This window comes from Chenopodium album, chromosome 5 (assembly GCF_948465745.1).
Source record: "Chenopodium album chromosome 5, dcCheAlbu1.1, whole genome shotgun sequence".
In the NCBI taxonomy this organism is placed as follows: Eukaryota; Viridiplantae; Streptophyta; class Magnoliopsida; order Caryophyllales; family Amaranthaceae; genus Chenopodium; species Chenopodium album.
In genome coordinates this window covers 688,262-699,336 of record NC_137838.1, presented here as the reverse complement: position 1 = coordinate 699,336, position 11,075 = coordinate 688,262, and the positions used below count along the sequence as shown (strand labels likewise).

General features: G+C 38.1%; 1 pseudogene; it reads left to right on the top strand.

The window, feature by feature from the left end:
* Positions 1–1,375: 1,375 nt before the first annotated feature.
* Positions 1,376–11,075, top strand: LOC145631271 (4-hydroxyphenylpyruvate dioxygenase pseudogene; annotated as a pseudogene).

Genomic DNA, 11,075 nt, shown 5'->3' with positions numbered 1-11,075 from the left:
CGGTCGGCCATATTTGCCACGGGAGACGGTTATCCTCTTTGGCATTCTTCTTCTTTGTTTGCACCTTCTTCTTCTTATGGATCCACCGATTAGTCAACTTGGTCTTAAAGCCTCTGAATCTTTCCCCTAATAAAGAGACAAACACCCTTTTCTTCTCGGGATCATTAGGAATAGAAAACTGCCTCTGTAAGCACAAATTAAAACCGATTATTAGTTTCTATTTAAAAACAATCATAAGTTTAAGGTATCTTAAATTGTCTAAATGTGCCAAAAACACACTTACCCTTGTATCATCCCAAAATGCTTGAATCAAACCCAGAGGTACTTGCCGCATTACAAGTGTAATGGGGATTTTCCGCGAACATAAGCCAACTTGATTAGCATATTGTCGACGCCATTTGGGCCCGGGTTGGCCTTTGTTGTCATAATCCAAGACCATGGGACCGTCCGGTTTCTTAAAGCTTCTCGTCGGACCCCTTGTTTTTCTTTCAGCCGGTGCCTTTTCCCCCCCTCCACCACCTGTGTTGTTTTCATCTTGTCCTTGGCCTTGACTTTCAGGAGTCGGGTTCTCACCAACAATCTCACGTGCTGTATTTACAATGGTCGGTGCACGTTCAGCTGACATTTCAAAATCGTCAAGCCTACGCTCGAACTCATCTTGAGCCTGATCCTCTGGCTCACCCAAGTCATCCTCCTTATTCACATCATAAGGAGCATCACTATCATCGGAGTCGTCATCCTCGTACTCGTCCTCATACTCATCATCGTCAATGTCCTCTACCAAACGAGGATCATGATCGTCCGCCATGAGATATAAGCACCTGTCAAAGCAATCATAAAACAATATTAGTGTATAGTAAAGTATATGCATGATAGTTATTATGGTTATGTAGAAGCTATTTTAGCCATTTTCACCTACTTATTATGGTCCTATAACCTTTTATATGCATGATAATGAGTACAAAATGCCAATTTCAATCTACATATGGAAAATAGGTTGTTAGAATGAATAAATGTTAGTTCATACACAAAACAAAGGAGTTGGGTTAAGTAGAAGCTATTTATGCCAGTTTCACCTACTTATGGTCCTATAACCTTGTATATGCATGATAATGAGTACACTTAGGCAATTTCAAATACAAATATATCATTTTCGCCTACTTATGCTCCTATATACATGATAACTAAACTATATTTGCAATGAAACCATTACTAACTTTTAATCAAACTACCTCATTCTGAAATTCCTTCGTTGTGGTCTGATCGCATATAACCTGCTTCGTTGTCTATATCATTTAGTACTCCAGGTCTAGGAACAGTGAAAGGTGCTGAATCATCAAACGCATCATATTCTTCCTCATCCTCAACATCTCTAATGCCTAAGATTCTTCTTTTGCCAGCTAGCACTATAGACCATTTTGAATCCATTGGGTCAGTTACGTAGAACACTTGCTTAGCTTGAGATGCAAGGATAAATGGTTCCGCACTATCATTCAAGTGGCCAAGATCTACAAGAGTAAAGTCCTCATGTTTGACGTTACGCCTGATATTATCAATCCACTTACACTTGAAAAGAGCAACTGTGAAGTCACAATAATCAAGCTCCCATATTTCTTGAATTCGACCATAGTATGACAACTCTGCATCGACAGGTGATTTATCCTTAGAACTTGCAAACTCCCTTGATGATGCCACAAGAGTTACACCACTGTTTTGGGTGGAGGAAGATTTCAAATCACGAGCCTCGGTCCAAAAAGTGTACCCATTGATGTCATATCCCTCAAATGAACGGACATCATCCCTAGGACCGTACGCAAGCCACCGTACTGTATCGGTCACATTAGTATCATTCAATCCACTCATTACTCGTTCACGAAACCAATCAACAAATTTCTTATTATGCAACTGCATAAGTGCCCTTTCACCTTTGGATGGAAATTCGGCACGCAAACAAGCCATGTGCTCGTCTAAATATGGGTGCACATCTGAAACATGGTGCAACACATAAAGGTGTGCTTGTAAGAACTGATCTCGGTCTGGTGACATTCGTTTCGACCCAATTGTGCCATGACCATCAAGTCTACCTTCATGTCGAGAAGTAGAAAAACCAATAGGTTGAGCAAGGGCTATGTAGTCCGCCACAAAGTTACCTATTTCCTCACCCACTGTCCCTTGCATTATACTTCCTTCAGGTTGGGCTCGGTTCCGTACTTTATCTTGTAATGTACCCATGTATCTTTCAAAAGGGTAGCACCACCTCATGAACACTGGATCGCACAACTTAATCTCACGCACCAAATGAAGAACCAGATGAACCATTATGTCAAAAAATGAGGGTGGGAAATACATCTCAAATTTGCACAAAGTCACAACCACATCAGCTTGCAAAGCATCTAGTGTACAAGGATCAAGAACTTTGCTACAAATTGTATTGAAAAACGAACAAAGGCTTGTAATCGTTTCCCTCACGTGTTTCGGTAGAATACCACGGATTGCAATCGGTAGGAATACTTGCATCATAATGTGACAATCATGGGATTTCATACTTGTCAGCTTCAATTCTCCATTTAAGGTTACAAATCTTTTCATGTTAGATGAGTACCCTGATGGAACCTTAATGCCATACAAACATGCACAAAACATACGCTTCTCTACCCTTGACAATGTATAGCAAGCCGGGGGTAAATAATTCTTTTCATCCTTCCCTTTACCCTTAACTTTCTTCTTTGACGCATCTTTGGCCTTTCCCTTTCCCTTGCTCTTCTCCTTCCCTTTTTTCGAAACACTTTCATCTTCTATTCTCGGCTCCTTTCCCTTTCTGACCTTTTCTTGAGGCCACAATTCTGGACGAATCCCCATCTCTTGCAAATCTAACCGTGCACCCTTTCCGTCCTTTGTTTTGCCTGGGATATTCATAAGCGTCCCCAAAAGAGCATCACACACATTCTTCTCTATATGCATCACATCAAGACAATGCCTAACGTCATGTTCTCTCCAGTACGGCAGCTTCCAAAAGATTGATTCTTTCTTAAACAGAGCAGCTGAGACCACAGTTTTTACTGATTTTCCAAACACCGTTTGTATCCCTTTCACCCGAGCACTAATCTCAGCACCAGTCAATGGTCTAGGCGCAGTATCCTCTTCCACGGTTCCATCGAAAGCCTTTTTCTGCCTACGGTACGGGTGATCACGCCTAAGGAACCTTCGAGTCCGTAGGTACACATCTTTGTGAGAATGAGTCAGGTATACGCTTGATGTGTCATCAATACATATGGGGCATGCTTTTTTCCCTTTGACCTTGTACCCACACAAGTTGCCATATGCAGGGAAGTCATTCATGGTCCACATAAGGGCTGCACGCAATGTGAACATCTCGTTCTAATGAGCATCGAAAACGGAAACCCCTTCGTCCCACATCTTTCTCAAGTCGTCAATAAGCGGCGCAAGGTAAACATCTATGTCGTTTCCAGGTTGCTTAGGACCAGTTATAAGCAATGAAAGCATTACATACTTACGTTTCATGCACAGCCAAGGAGGCAAATTATAAATCACTAAAAGTACCGGCCATGTGCTGTGTTGGGTACTAAGAGTGCCAAATGGATTCATCCCGTCCGTGCACAACCCAAGCCTTAAATTTCTGACTTCATTACCAAATTCCTCAAACTTCAAATCAATGTTCTTCCACTGTGGAGAGTCAGCTGGATGCTTCAGCATTCTGTTTTTCTTTCTTCCCTCTGCATGCCACCTCAAGTTTTTAGCGTCTTTTGGTATTGAGAACAGACGCTTAAACCTTGGAATAATGGGAAGATACCACAACACCTTAGCAGGAGGTCCCTCCGTGCCAGGATTGCAACTCATGCGCTTGTACCGCGACCGCTTGCATCGTGGACACTCCTGCAGTTTTTCATACTCATTTCGATACAAAATACAGTCATTAGGACATGCATGTATCTTCTTATACTCCAAACCAAAGGGACACATGAGATTCTTTGCGTAATAATAAGACTTAGGAATTTCATTCCCATCAGGCAACATATCACTTAATGCGGTCAACAAAGAAGTAAAACTGATGTCCGTCCACCCATGCTTCGACTTAATGTTGAAAAGTGTTAGCACGGCCGATAGTTTGGAGTATTTTTTGCACCCGGGATACAAAGGCTTTTTGGAAGCCTTCGATAATAATTCAAACACTTCACCTTCAACACCTTGCAACATCTCATCCACTTTTTCATCCTCGACCTCATCCGCCTTCATCGGCTCCATCCTCACCATTATCAACAATATACTCATCATTCTCGTATTCCTCGTCCACATGAATCTCATTGCTTCTAACACGCACATCATTCCGATCAAGATCCCCACTGTACTCTCCACTTTCTCCGTGTCAAATCCACACATGGTAAAATTGCCTAAACCCACGACATAATACATGATCTCTAATGATTTCAACACTATCGACCACATTCACACAATTACAATCAACACAAGGACAATAAAGGCCTTTGCCTCCCAGTGTGCGTTGATAAGCTAAAGCCCTCTCGCAAAACTCTTGAACCCCATTCCAAAATTCCAATGTATCGCGTCTACTATACATCCAACCACGATCCTTCTCCATTTAGTAAATTGTCTCTAAACATATATATAGCACCATATAATTATAATGTGTAAGTGCTACATATTTTATGTAAATCAAATTCAAGTACAAAACGTGAATATACCATTCATATAGTGAAAAAATGCATGTTTCCAAAGGGTCCTTATCACTCCAACCTAACCCATCCTTGAATGTCTACTCTCACTAGTGAATGTATGTCAACTTTCCAATTTTAAGGAAAATCCGGCAGCATTTCCCCCTAGTTCTCCAAGTACACGATGTAGATAATTAATTACCCACATATGTACCCAGAGAACATAGTGAGGAAATGGTAAGCCGAGATGTTCCTTAAAATCGAAAAGAAAACATACATTCACCACCTAAGTGAGAGTACACATTCAAGAACAGTCCCAACCGGGGACTATTCAAGACTTTCTCCTAATGAGAAAGCCTTGAACGGGTATCTAGGCATATGATGATGCAATTCAAGTATTCTATATATTGTTGTATTTATTTGCAATTAAACAATACACAAGTTGCAATTTCATGAATAAACTTTTATTAAATGGATGAATAGAAATAAATATAGCTAAGTAAAGTTTAGTAGTCATACCAATATAGCAACTACCCACTTGAGCTCAATATGTAGTCCTCAAGCTAATTAAACTCTTGCTTCAATTCACATATGAATCTATATATTAAAAAAACAAAAAAACAAAAATTAGGTTAAATATTATGTATGTACTTCTCATAACATGTCAATTCACTAATTTATTTCTAAGCTAAAACACATCATTCATCGAACTAACAATTGCTAAACTACTATGTATTCACTACTTTAATTTATTCAAAATTCATTTTTTTATTCAAAATTGCTAAACTAAAAAGGTTACTAATCTCTAATTTTTTTCATTTTAATTATTCAAAATTGCTAAACTAAAATGGTTACTAATCTCTAACCATTATACCAAACCAAAATTCAACTAATTAAGTAACAAGGCTAATATTCTCTACTTTATTCAAAATTACACATCAAAACAAATTAAATTAACCATTAAAACATACTAATATCCAACTAAATGAGTAACAAAGTTACTAATTTCTAATATTTTCACAATTTCCCAATAAAAAAACCAATTATTGAAACAAATTGAAGTTAAATTATATTCTAACCTAAATTTTAATTTGCCTAACAATTCTTCAACATGCAAAACAAATTAATATAAGTTCATAAATGGGAAATTATTGAGAATTAAAAAAAAAATTATACCTAATTAACACTCAAATTGGTGGTCAGTGGTGCAGTGGTCAGTGGTGCGGTGGTGCGGCGGCAACCTTCAGCAGGGAGGTGGTGCGGCGGCAACCTACAGCGGGGAGGTGGTGCGGCGGCAACCTTCAGCAGGGCGGTGGTGCGGCGTCGAACAGATGAGGTCGGCGTGGAGGGGGTTGAGCTGAGGGGAGAAACACCACGGCAGGGGAGAAGAGAATGGCAGGGGAGAAAGAGAAGGCCAGGGGTGGCGGCGGTGATGGTGGCCGGCGACTGTTGCGGCGGTGAGGTGAGGGGTTTCGTAGGTGAGGTGAGGGGTTTAGAGAATGGAACAGTGAAGAAGAGAATTGAACGAGAATGAACAGCGAAAATGAAAGAAAGAGAAAGAGAAGGAAGAATAAGGAAGAAAGAAGACGCGCTTTTTTTTTTTTTAAATAAGGCACCGGTTCATTTGGCACCGGTTCAAACCGGTGCCTTTTACAATTTTGGCACTGGTTTGAATTGAACCGGTGCCTTTTCCCCTTGTTTAAAATCCCGCCCAATTTTGGGCCGGTATTTGGCACCGGTTTGGGCTGAACCGGTGCCATATGGGGGGTGCCAAATGCAATTTTTCTACTAGTGGTGGAACCATCCAATTTGTCTTTAAACGGCAAATTTAATTTACCGGTTTACAACATGCACCGATTTCATTAACTCAAGCATACCACGAACATTTATGACAACATATAATGATCATATATGATTCCAAACGAAATTATATGACCCCGAGATGTATCCCCTAAAATCTCATGCCTTTTCGAAACCGGGCCCTGAAACCTCAAAAATTTCTCTAAAAGCGTGAATATTAGCCTTTAATTTTGGAATTTTTTGACTTTTTTCGCCCGCAAATAATAATTGCCGAAATGCTTACCATGGTCCTTAATACCCTCTGGGAGTCCAATTAAGTGGGTGGAACCATCCAATTTACTTTTAAACGACCAATTTAACAATTTACAACTTGCACCGATTTCATTAATTCAAGCCTACCACCAACATTTATGACAACATATAATGATCATATATGGTTCCAAACGGCATTATATGACCCCGATATGTACCCCGTAAAATCTCAACTTGTATGGATACAATAATTTAACATGTTTGATAACTCAAATTTAAAATAGATCCAACCCGATCCAGACACCCGAATTGACATCTATAAACATAATAGAGCAATTATATATGGTCGAATTTAATGTAATGGTGGCCTACTAATTTAAGTGTGAATCAAAGAAATTGTACTTTGTATTATATATAGGATGGGACTATGTCATATTTGATTATACCCATAATTCCATCAATTCATCATCAAAAGTGAGTCCACTTTACAAGTCTAAGGTGATTCATTGCGAAATCATGTGCAATAATAACAAGAGGTTAGAGTAGTCGTCTTTTATCCTTATAAAGTGTTAAATTCATTCATGAACTTTTAATCCATTTATCTATATGGTGCACTTATATGTTTCGTTTGAACAGGTTACACTTCACCAGATTGAAAAGAGAAAGCAAGAGAATGAAGCTTTTTTTTTTGTATATATATATATATATAGATAGTATATATTATTGTTTTCAAAGTATATATAGTCGACCAAATGAATGGATGGAGGAGATTTAAAAACTAAACTGTATGGTTGTTATGGGTAAAAATATGCAAGGGTTAGTCAACGATAGTCAATGAAGGTCAATGACGAAGACTCCCCTTGACGAAGCCGCAAGCTCGACGATGCACTGTCAACATTGACGGAAGACAAAGTCAAGTAACAACTCCCTATTTTTTAGGAAGAGGATAAGCAAGGACTTAGTCCAAACTCAGCCAAATTAGTCCGTTAGAATTCAAAACAGAAGAAGAATATTTTCAGCAACTAAAATCCGAAAATCATGGGCACGACTCTATCTCCTTGCAACGGCTAGGGTTCAACCTAGCAAACCATCTATATAAAGGGCAGGACAACGACGAGTAAAGGACATTCTTATCCAACGATACACATACTATATCACATCTTGTAAACTGATATTATTATTTCTTGCATAGTGAAAGTTTGGTAGATCCTTATTCTACCCGCGGTTTTTACCTTCATTGGGTTTTCCGCGTCACCAATTCCTCGTGTCATTTATTCTCTTTTTAGTCTTGTTTTACTTTTGATTTTGCTTAGTTGATCCGTAGCCTAGATTTTAATATTCAACCCCACTTAACAAAAATTAGCATAAACAATGGTTTGAATTGAAAATTTATAGTGGTTATAAATCTTATAATATTGCATAATAGCTATTGTAAAACTATCCCATATTTTTATAGTAGTAAGTTTCTTCAACACGGCATTCGTTGGTACACTACTGAATAATTAAATGTAAAGTTCATTAATTAATTCGATCATGTAAAAGCTTTGGTCAAATAACTTTTGAAACTTCAGAGGTAAGTCTTTTTATACGTAAACTAGCCTTTCGGCCCGTGCAATGCACGGCTTGTTCATAGAAAATTGCATTGAGAGATGAGTGAGGAAATACCAATAAATAATTATGAGTGTAATATGTAACTGAAAACATAATTAAAGAAATAAAATTTTGGGACTTTAATTTAAAATAAGACTTAATAGAAAGAAGATGGAGGGACTAAAATCAAAGAGAGAAAATAAAAAGGTTGAATTAAAGAGGGGAGATGAAGATAAAGTGTTTAATGAAAGAGTTAAGAAGAATTGTATAATTAAAAATAAAAAATATAAAATGACATGTGGCACATTGAGTTGAAGAAGATGATAGTGAAGTGTAATATAATGATGACATATGTTTTTTTTTTGGTTTGATTTTTTAAATACTAAGTATAGATATAGATATATATTATCATGTGATGCATGATGCCTGCCCTTGCAAATTGAGTAATTATATTTTGGACTTTAATTTGTATTTAAATTATTGGTCGATTTGATTTTGTTACTGTAACCAAATTTTAAACTTTGGAATAGACATCTCCTATACGAATAACAAATACTACGTAAAAGTGTTGATGAAGAAAAAAATCCGGTCAATTTCTTTTTTAGAATCGGATAAAATAATAATGATGCGTACTCCATAACTTGATTAATACGTAACTTTAAACACTTTTGTATTATTTTACTTCCTCTATTCTAAAATAATTCATACATTTTTATTATCACATCTATATACAAAGTACTTTGCATTGACTATACATTTTTATTGATGTACAGAGTATTAAAAATTAACAATATAGTATAATCATATAAAACATTTTTAGATCGATACTCTGTAGGTGTTAATGTGAAATTCATAATATTATTAACTTTTTTTTTAATCCCAATTTAGAAATTCAAATGTCTTGCTTTTCAGATCGAATCAAATCGAGTTCTTGAAAATTGAAGACTAGCAATTACAAATAATGGGTAGTTTTTCATGGCCAAGCAAGATGCGTCACATGCATGTGATGTGATTAAAAAATATGACTTCAAATTTTGCAGGTTTATTAGTCTTTGATTATTGTTAGTAATATAAAGAATGCAAGTGGATCTTTAATTTGTTTTTAAGTGGATTCAAGAAGTTAACTTAGATCCATCATATCATTCAGTAAGTCATGACAAAACTCTAAAGAATCTTTAATTTCTTATTGTGAACTTAGACCAACGAACCCTCGTTTTACTTTATATTTTTATTTTTTTTGTGTGCTAACGTACAACATAGCGTAAGCTTCATGCATCATGCATTCGTTAGAAAATGGGGTACTAAAGTTTCTATAAAAGGCTCTAAGCTATTAATAAACTTCCTCATTCAATTCCTGTTCAATACAAGTAATCACCTCGATCATAAGTTGTATTTGGATCGGAGTTGAGTTTTATATATATAGTAGAGTTTTCAAGAAAAAAAAATGGCAAATCAAGTTGTTGGTAGTCATGAAAAGTCATTTAAACTACAAAGCTTTCATAAGTTTGTGCGATCAAACCCGAAATCAGATAAATTTAAGGTAAAAAGGTTCCACCACATCGAGTTTTGGTGTGGTGACGCATCCAACACGAGCCTCCTTTTTTCTAAGGGGCTTGGCATGCCTACCGTTGCCAAAACTGACCATTCTACCGGCAACCTTGTACACGCCTCCTACGTGTTGCGTAGCGGTGACCTCCGCTTCCTCTTCACCGCTCCTTACACTCAATCTTCGTCTCCAACGGCCTCCATACCTACGTTTAACTATGAATCCCACTCCTCTTTTATGTCCACTCATGGGTTTGGAGTTCGCGCTATTGCCCTTGAGGTGGACGATGCTAAGTCCGCCTACGCCACTAGTGTAGCAGCCGGGGCTCGCCCTTCCTCCCCTCCCATCCTCTTAGAGGACGGCCATACCCTCCTCGCCGAGGTCCATCTCTTCGGTGATGTAGTCCTTCGATTGGTCAGCCACGCACATACATCTATTTGCAACAACTTTCTACCCAAATTTACTCAAGTACATGGATCAGGAACCGAATTCGGGTTCAATAGCCTAGACCACGCCGCAGGAAGCGTGCCTGAGCTAGCCTCCGTCATGGAATACATAATGAGGATAACCGGTCTCCACGAGTTCGTAGAGTTTGCAGCCGAAGACCTAGTTGGAGTCACCGAATCCGGACTCCAATCCGTGTTCTTAGCAAACAACGACGAATCTGTTTTCCTAAACTTCAGCGAGCCAGTGTATGGTCAGACAATTAAAAGTCCCATTGAGACGTTCATAAAACGTAACAACGGTCCAGGAGTGCAACACTTGGCTCTCATTACTGACGATATATTCAAAACCCTAAGAGAGATGAAGAAGACGTCATTATTCGAATTCATGCCACCACCAGAAGGCGATTACTACCAAAAACTAAAGGCGGTGGCAAGCGATTTCTTAACGGAGGAGGAAATACAAGAATGCGAGGCGCTAGGGCTTAAGGTGGACAAGGACCATGAAGGTGTTATAATTCAAACATTTACTAAGCCTATTGGAGATAGGCTTACTATATTCATTGAGGTGATACAAAGAATTGGGTGTATGATTCAAAGAGAAGATGGTAAGTTTTACCAAAAGGGTGGGTGTGGTGGATTTGGCAATGGAAAGAATTTTAATGAGTTGGTTAAGTCATTGGAGAAATATGAAAGGACTATTATTACTACTCAGAGTTAATTAAACTCTTGATAACATTGATCAAGTGATGTGCA